The sequence below is a fragment of the Dipodomys merriami genome, unplaced genomic scaffold (genome assembly GCF_024711535.1).
Source record: "Dipodomys merriami isolate MVZ:Mamm:240054 unplaced genomic scaffold, mDipMer1.0.p SCAF_23, whole genome shotgun sequence".
Taxonomy (NCBI): domain Eukaryota; kingdom Metazoa; phylum Chordata; class Mammalia; order Rodentia; family Heteromyidae; genus Dipodomys; species Dipodomys merriami.
Window position 1 is genome coordinate 18758709 of NW_027203715.1, and position 8533 is coordinate 18767241.

Below are 8533 nucleotides of genomic sequence, written 5' to 3' on the forward strand. Positions count from 1 at the left end.
GTAGGGTGAGGGGTAGGTTTAAGGTTAGGGTGAGGGTTAGGGTTAGTGTAAGTGTGAGTGTTAGGGTTAGGGTTTGGGTTAGGGTGAATGGTAGGGTTATGGTTAGGCTGAGGGTTAGGGTTAGTGTGAAGGTTAGGGTTTCGGTTAGGGTAAGGGTGAGGGTGAGGGTTAGGCTGAGGGGGAGGGATAGGGTTAGAGTTAGGTTGAGGCTTAGGTTTTGGTATAGGGTTGGGTTTAGGTTTAGGATGAGGGTGAGGGTGAGGGTTAGGGTTAGGGATAGGGTTAGGGTGAGGGTTAGGGCGAAGGTAAGTGTAAGGGAGAGGTTTAGGGTGAGGATGAGTGTAAGATTTAGGGTTAGGGTTAGGGTGAGTGTTAGGGTCAGGGTGAGGGTTAGGGTTAGGGTGAGGTTTATAGTGAGAATTAGGATTAGGGTGAGGGTTAGGGTGAAGTAAGGTTAATTGTGAGGATTACGGTGAGGGTGAGTGTTAGGTTTAGGGTTAGGGTTAGGTTGAGTGTTAGGGTCAGGGTGAGTGTTAGGGTTAGTGTGAGTGTTAGGGTTAGGGTGAGGGTTAGGTTGAGGTTTAGGGTTAGCGTGAGTGTTAGGGTGAGGGGTAGACTTATGGTTAGGGTGAGGGTTAGGGTTAGTGTGAGGGTTAGGGTTAGGGTTAGGGTTAAGTTGAGGGTGAGGGTTAGGGTGAGGCTGAGAGTTGTGGATAGTATTTCGGTTAGCGTGAGGGTTAGAGTGAGGGTTAGGATTAAGGTTAGGTTTAGATTAAGGGTGAGGGTGAGGGTTAAGTTTACGGTTAGGGTGAGGCTTGGGGTTAGGGTGACAGTGTTAGGGTGAAGTTGAGGTTGAGTCTGATGTTTAGGGTGAAGGTGAGGGTGAGCGTGAGGTTTAGGGATAGGGATTGGGTTAGGATTCGGATGAGGGTGAAGGTGAGTGTTTGGTTTAGGATTTGGGTGAGGCTTAGTGTTAGGCTGAGGGTGAGGGTGAGGGTGAGGGTTAGGGTTAGTGTTAGAATAAGAGTACGTGTTAGCATGAGGGTTAGGGTGAGAGTGAGTGTTAGGTTTAGCCTGAGGGTTAGGGTGAGGTTTAGGGTGAGTGTTAGCCTGAAGGTTAGGTTTAGGTTTAGTGTGAGGGTTGGGTTTAGTCAGAGAGTTAGGGCTAGGGTTAAGGTTAAGTTTAGGATAAGGGTAAGGGTAAGGGTTAGGTTTAGGGTTACGGTTAGGGATAGGGTTAGAGTGAGGTTCAGCGTTAGTGTGAAGATTAGGGTTAGGGTAAGTGTTAGGTTTGGGCTTAGGGTGAGGGGTAGGGTTAGGGTTAGGTTGAGGGTTAGGGTTAGTGTGAGGGTTATGGTTAGGTTTGGGGTTAGGGTGAGGGTAAAGGTTAAGGTGAGGGTTATGGTTAGGGTGAGGGTTAGGTTAAGGTTTAGGGTTAAGGTTAGGGTGAGGGTCAGGGTTAGATTTAGGGTTAGGTAAAGTTGAGTGTTAAAGTGAGGGGTAGGTTTATGTTTAGGGTGAGGGTTAGGGTAAGTGTGAGCCTTGGGGTTAGGGTTTGGGTTCGGGTTAGGGTTAGGGTGTTTGTAGGGTGAGGGTGAGGGTTAGGGTGAGGGTGAGGGTGAGGGTGAGAGTTAGAGTTAGTGTTAGTATTAGGGTGTGGGCTAGGGTTAGGGTGAGGGTTAGGGTTAGGGTTAGCGATAGGTTGAGAATTAGGGTTAGGTTTAGGGTTAGGGTGAGGATTAAGCTCAGGGGTAGGGTTAGTGTTAGGGTGATTTTTAGGTTTAATCTGAGGGTTAGGGGTAGGGTTTAGGTTATGTTTAATGTGAGGGTAAGTGTTAGGGTCAGGGTTAGGGTGAGGGTGACTTTTAGGGTTAGCATTTTGGTTAGGGTGAGGGTGAGGGTTAAGGTTAGGGTGAGGGTTAGGGTAAGGGTTAGGTTTAGGTTTAAGGTTAGGGTGAGGGTGAGGGTAAGGGTTAGGTTTAGGTTTAGGGTGAGTGTGAGGGTTAGGTTTAGGATTCCGAGAGGTTAGACTTAGGGTTATGGTTAGGGTTGGGATTAGGGTTAGGGTTACTGTTAGACTGAGGGTGAGGATGAGGGTGAGGGTTAGGGTTTGGGTTAGAGTGAGGGTTAGGTTTAGGGTTAGGGTTAGCATGAGTGTTAGGGTTAGGGTTAGTTTTTGGATGTGTGTTAGGGTGAGGATTAGGGATATGCTTAGGGTGAGGGTTAGGGTGAGAATTAGGGTTAAGTTTAGGTTTAGGGTTAGGGTCAGGGTATGGGTTAGTGTGAGGGTTAGGGTGAGGGTGAGGGTTAGGGTTAGGGATAGGGGGAGGTAGTTTGAGGGTTAGGATTAGGGTTAGGATTAGTGTAAGCGTTAGGGTGAGGGTGAGGGTGAGAATTACTTTTAGGACTAGTGTTAGGTTTAGGGTTAGGATTAGGGCGAGTGCGATAATGAGGTTGAGGGTGCGGTTTAGGGTGAGGGTTAGGATTAGGGTTAGGATGGGGTTTAGGGTTAGTGTGATGATTAAGGTGAGGGTGAAGTTTAAGGTTAGGGTGAGTTTTTGCTTGAGGGTGAGGATTAGGTTGTGGGTGACTGTTAGGGTTAGAGTGAGGGTTAGGTTGACAGTGAGTGTTAGGGTGAGGCTGAGGGTTACGGTTATGGTTAGGGTTAGGATGAGTGTTAGTTTGCAATTTAGGGTTAGGGTAAGGGTTAGGATTAGTGAATGTGAGGGTTAGGGTTAGGGTTAGGGTTAGAGTGAGTGTAAGAGTTAGGGAGAGGTTCAGGGTGAGGGTGAGGGTTAGAGTTAGCCTTAGGTTGAGGGTGAGGTTTAGGGTGAAGGTTAGGGTTAGGTTTAGGTTTAGAGTTAGGGTGAGGGTGAGGGTTATGGTTAGGGTTAGGCTGAGTGTGAGGGTGAGGATTATGGTTCGGTGAGGGTTAGAGTTAGGGTGAGGGTTATGGTTGGGTAAGGGTTAGAGTTAGGGTGAGGATGAGGGTGAGGGTTAGGGTTAGGATTAGTGTGATTGTTAGGGTTAAGATTATGGTTATGGTTGGGTTAGACTGAGGGTGAGGGTGAGGGTGAGGGTGAGGTTTGGGATTAGGTTGAGGGTTAGGGTTAGGGTGATGGTTAGGGTTAGGGTTAGGATGAGTGTTAGGTTGAGTGGTAGGGTTAGAGTTAGGGTGAGGTTTAGTTTTAATGTGAGTGTTAGAATTAGGTTTTGGTTTAGGGTTAGGATGAGTGTAAGGGTTAGTGTGAAGTTAAGGGTGAGTGTGAGGGTTAGGGTGAGGGTTAGGGTGAGGGTGAGGTTTAGGGTTAGGTTTAGGATTAGGTTGAGCCTTAGGATGAGTTTTAGGTTTAGGGTTAGGGTTTTGGTTAGGATTTGGGTTAGGGTTATGGTTAGACTGTAGGTGAGGGTGAATGTGAGGGTGAGAGTTTGGGTTAGCGTGAGGGTTAGGGTTAGCCTGAGGGTTAGGATGAGTGTTAAGGTGAGGGGCAGGGTTACGGTTAAGATGAGGGTTATAGTTAGTGTGAGGGATAGGGTTAGGGTTAGGGTTAAGTTTAGGGTTAGGGTCAGGGTGAGGGTTACGTTTAGGTTTATGGTTCAGGTTAGGGTGTGGATTAGGGTAAGGGTAAGGTTTAGGGTTAGGGTTAGGGATAGGTTGAGGGTTAGGGTTAGTGTTAGGATTAGGGTGAGGGTTAGACTGAGTGGTAGGGTTAGGGTTAGGGTGATGGTTAGGTTGAATGGTAGGGTTAGGGTTAGGGTTAGGGTGAGTGTTCGGGTGAGGTTTAGGGTGAGGGTGAGGGTTAGGGTTAGGTTTAGGGTGAGGGTTAGGGTTAGGGTTAGCGTGAGGGATAGTGGGAGGGATAGGGTTATGGTTAGATTTTGGGTTAGGGTGAGTGTAAGGGTTAGGGTGAGGTTTAGGATGAGGGTGAGGGTTAGGGTTCGCCTTTGGTTATGGTGAGGGTTAGGGTTAGGTTTAGGGTTAGGGTTAAGATGAGTGTTAGGGTGAGTGTTAGGATTAAGGTTAGGGTGAGGGTTAGGTTTAGTGTGAGGGTTGGGGTTAGGGTTAGGGTGAGGGTAAGGTTTAGTGTGAGGGTTAGGGTGAGGTTGATGGTTAGGGTGATGGTTAGGTTGAGGGTTAGGGTTAGGTTTAGGGTTAGGGTGAGATCTAGGGTGAGGGTTAGGGTGAGGGTTAGGGTTAGGTTTAGGGTTAAGATGAGTGCTAGGGTGAGGTTGAGGGTTATGGTGAGGGTTAGGGTGAGGGTTAGGGCGAGGCGTAAGTTGACGTTAGGTTTAGGGTTAGGGTTAGGGTGAAGTTTAAGGTGAGGGTTAGTTTTAGTGTTAGGGTTAGGTTGTGGGATAGGGTCAGGGTGAGGGTTAGGGTTAGGATTAGTGTGAGGGTTAGGGTTAGGGTGAGGGTTAGGGTTCGATTTATGATTAGAGTGAGGTTTAGGGTTAGGTTTAGGGTGAGGGTGAGTGTGAGGGTGAGGTTTAGTGTTAAGGTAAGGGTAAGGTTATGGGTTAGGGTGAGGTTTAGGGTGAGTATTAGGGTTAGGTTTAGGGTTAGGTTTAAGTTGAGTGGTAGGATTAGGTTTAGGGTGAGGGTTAGGTCAGGGTGAGGCTTAGGTTTAGGGTGAGGGTTAGGGGTAGGGTCCGGTTTCGGGTGATGGTTATGGTTCGGTTTAGGGCTAGGATGTGGGTCAGGGTGAAGTTTAGGGTTAGGGTGAGTGTTAGGGTTAGGGTAAGTGTTATGGTGAGGTTTAGGGTTAGTATTAGGGTTAGGGTTAATTTTAGGGTTAGGGTTAGGCCGAGTGGTAGGGTTAGGGTTAGGGTGAGGTTTAGGGTTAGTGTGAGGGTTAGTGTTTGGGTGAGGATTAGGGTAAGATTTAGAGTTAGGTTTACGGTTATTTTTAGGGTTCTGGTGAGGGTGAAGTTTAGGATTAGGTTTAGGTTTAGGGTGAGATTGAGAGAGAGGGTTAGGGTTAGGATTAGGATTAGGGTTAGGGTTAGGCTTTGGTTGATGGTGAGGGTGAGGGGGTAGGTAAGGGTTAGGGATAGGTTTGGGTTAGGGTGAGGATGAGGGTAAGGTTTTGTGTGAGGTTTAGGTTTAGGGTGAGGTTTCTGTTGAGGGTTAGGTTTAGGGTTACATTTAGAGTTCGGGTTAGGTTTAGGGTGAGGATTAGGGTTAGGGTTCGTGTGAGGGTTAAGTTTAGGGTGATGTTTAGTGTGAGGGTGACGGTTAGGGTGAGGTTGAGGTCTAGGGTGAGAGTTAGGGTTAGGGTTAGGTTTACCAGGAGGGCTAGTTTGAGTGTGAGGTTTAGGGTTAAGGTTAGGGATAGGGTGAGTAATAGGGTAAGGTTTAGTTTTAGGGTGAGGGTTAGGGTTAAGGTTAGGTTTAGGGTAAGGGTGTGAGTGAGGATTAGGTTTAGATTTAGTGTGAGCCTTAGGGTTAGCGTGAGGGTTATGGTTAGGGTTAGAGTGAGGGTTAGTGTGAGGCTGAGGGTTATGGTGAGCATTAGGGTGAGGATTAGGGTGAGGGGTATGGTGAGGTTTAGGGTGAGGGATAGGTTTAGTCTGAGGGTTCGGGTTAGGGTTAAGTTTAGGGTTAGATTGAGGGTTAGGGTTAGGGAGAGGTTTAGGTTTAGCATTACAGTGAGGTTTAGGGTTAGTGTGAGGATTAGAGTTACGGTTAGGGTTTGGTGTAGGGTTAGGGTGAGGGATAGGGTTAGGGTTAGGGTGAGGGTTAGGGTGAAGTTTTGTGTTAGGGTTAGGGTTAGGATTAGATTGAGGGTTAGGGTTAGGTTTAGGGTTAGTGTTAGGGTTAGGGTGAGTCTAAGGGTTAGGGTGAGGTTTATGGTTAGGGTGAAAATTAGGGTGAAGTTTAGGGTGAGTGTTAGGTTTAGGTTTAAGATTAGGGTGATGGTGAGGGTTAGGGTTAAGGTGAGTGTGAGGGTGAGGGTTAGGATTCACACAGGGTTAGAGTTAGAATAAGGGTTCGGTTTTGATAAGGGTTAAAGTTAGGACTAGGTTGAGTGTTAGGTTTAGGATTAGGGTTAGTTTTAGGGTTAGGATTAGATTTAGGGTTAGGGTTAGACTGAGGGTAAGGGTGAGGGTGAGGGTGAGGGATTGGGTAAGGTTGAGGTTTAGGGGGAGGGTGAGTGTCAGCTTTAGGGTTTGGATTAGGGTGAGGGTTAGGGTTAGGTTTAGGGTTAGCGTGAGGGTTAGGTTGAGCGGTAGGGTTATGGTTAGGGTGAGGGTTAGTGTTTGTGTGAGAGTTAGGGTTAGGTTTAGTGTTAGCGTGAGGGTAAGGTTTAGTGTGAAGGATATTGTGAGGATGAGTGTTAAGGTTAGGGTGAGGTTTAGTGTTAGGTTTAGGGTCAGGGTGCGAGTTAAGGTTAGGTTTAGGGTGAGGGTTAGGGTTATGTTTAGGATGTGGTTTAGGGTGTAGGTAAGGGTAAGGCTGAGAGTTAGGATGAGCATGAGGCTTAGGGTTAATGTTAGGGTTAGTGTGAGGCATACAGTGAAGGTTAGGGTTAGGGTTAGGGTGAGGGTTAAGTTGCGGGTTAGGGTTAGGGTTATGGTTAGGGTTAGGTTTAGGGTTAGGTTCAGGGTGAGGTTTAGTGTGAGGTTTAGAGTTAAGGTGAGGTTTACGTTTAGGTTTAGTTTTAGGGTGTGGGCTTGGGTGAGGGTAATGGTTAGGGTTAGGCTTATGGATAGGGTGAGGATGAGGGTTAGGGTTAGGGTTAGAGTGAGGCTTAGTCTGAGTGGTAGGGTTAGGGTTAGGTTGAGAGTTAGGTTTAGTGTGAAGGTTAGGGTTAGGGTTAGTGTTAGTGTTAGGGTAAGATTTAGGTTTAGGGTTAGGGTTATTGTTAGGGTTAGGGTGAGGGTGAGGATGAGTGTGAGGGTGAGGTTTAGGGTTAGGGATAGGTTTAGGGTGAATGTGAGAGTGAGAGTTAGGGTTAGGATTAGGATTAAGCTTAGGGTTAGGCTGAGGGTGTAGCGGAGGTCTAGGGGGCGGGTTAGGGTTAGGTTTAGGGTTAAGGTTAGGATGAGGGTTAGGGTGAGGGTGAGTGTGAGCATTAGGCTTAGGATTATGGTTAGGGTTAGGTTTTAGCTGTGGGTGAGGGTGAGGGTGATTGTTAGGGTGAGGGTTAAAGTTGAGGTTAGGGTAAGTTTTAGGGTTAGTGTTATGATTAGGGTTAGGATTAGGTTTAGGTTTAGGGTTAGGGTGAGGGGTATGGTTAGGGTTAGGGTGAGGGTTAGGGTTAGTGTGAGGGTTAGAATTAGATATGGGGTTAGGGTTAGGGTGAGGGTAATGGTTAGGGTGAGGTTGAGGTTTAGAGTTAGACTTAGTATTAGGGTTATGGTTACAGTGAGGGATCGGGTTATTGTGAAGGCTAGGGTTAGGGTTGGGGTTAGGGTTAGGGTGAGGCTAAGGTTTAGGGTGAGGGTTAGGGTTAGGGTGAGAGTTAGGGTTAAGTTAAGTGTAAGGGTTAGGTTGAGGTTTAGGGTTAGCTTTGGGGTTAGGATTAGGGTGAGAGTAAGTGTCAGGGTGAGGGTTAAGATTAGGGTTAGGTCTAGGTTTAGTTTTAGTTTGAGGGTGAGGGTGAGATTTAGTTTTAGAATTAGTGTTAGGTTTAGTGTTAGGCTTAGGGTGAGGGTGGGGGTGAGGTTTAGGATGAGGGTTAAGTTGAGGGTTAGGGTTAGGATTAGGGTGATGTTTAGGGTGTGGGTGATGTTTAGGGTGAGGGTGAGGTTTAGGGTTACGTTGAGTGTTCGGGTGAGGGTGAGGGTTAGGATTATGGTGATGTTTAGGGTGTGGGTGATGTTTAGGGTGAGGGTGAGGTTTAGGGTTACGTTGAGTGTTCGGGTGAGGGTGAGGGTAAGGGTGTGGGTGAGGGTTAGGGTGACGGAGAGGGTTTGGGTGAGGGTGAGGGTTAGCGTTAGCTTTAGGGTTAGGGTGAGGTTTAGGTTTAGGTTTAGGGTGATGGTTAGGGTCAAGTTTAGGGTTAGGGTTAATGTTAGGGTTAGGATTAGTGTGAGGGTTAGGGTCAGGGTTAGGTTAGGGTTAGGGTTAGTATAAAGTTTAGGGAGAAGTTTAGGGTGAGGGTGAGGGTTAGAGTTTGCCTTAGGGTTAGGGTGAGGGTTAGAGTAAGGTTTAGGTTTAGGTTTCGGGTAAGGGTTAGGGTGAGGGTTAAGGTTATCATTAGGGTGAGGGTGAGTGTGAGGGTGAGGGTTTGGGATCGGTGAGGGTTAGAGTTATGGTGAGGGTTAGGGTTAGGGTTGGGTAAGGGTTAGAGTTATTGTTAGGGTTAGGGTGAGGGTGAGGGTGAGGGAGAGGATGAGGGTGATGTTTAGGTTTAGGGTTAGGTTTAGGGTGAGTTTGAGAGTTAGAGTTTGTGTGAGGAGTAGGATTAGGGTTAGGGTTAGGCTGAGGGTGAAGGGGAGTGGGAGGGAGCGGTTGAGGATTAGGTTTAGTGTAAATGTTAGGATTATTGTAAGGTTTAGGGTGAGGGTGAGGGTGACGTTGAAGGTA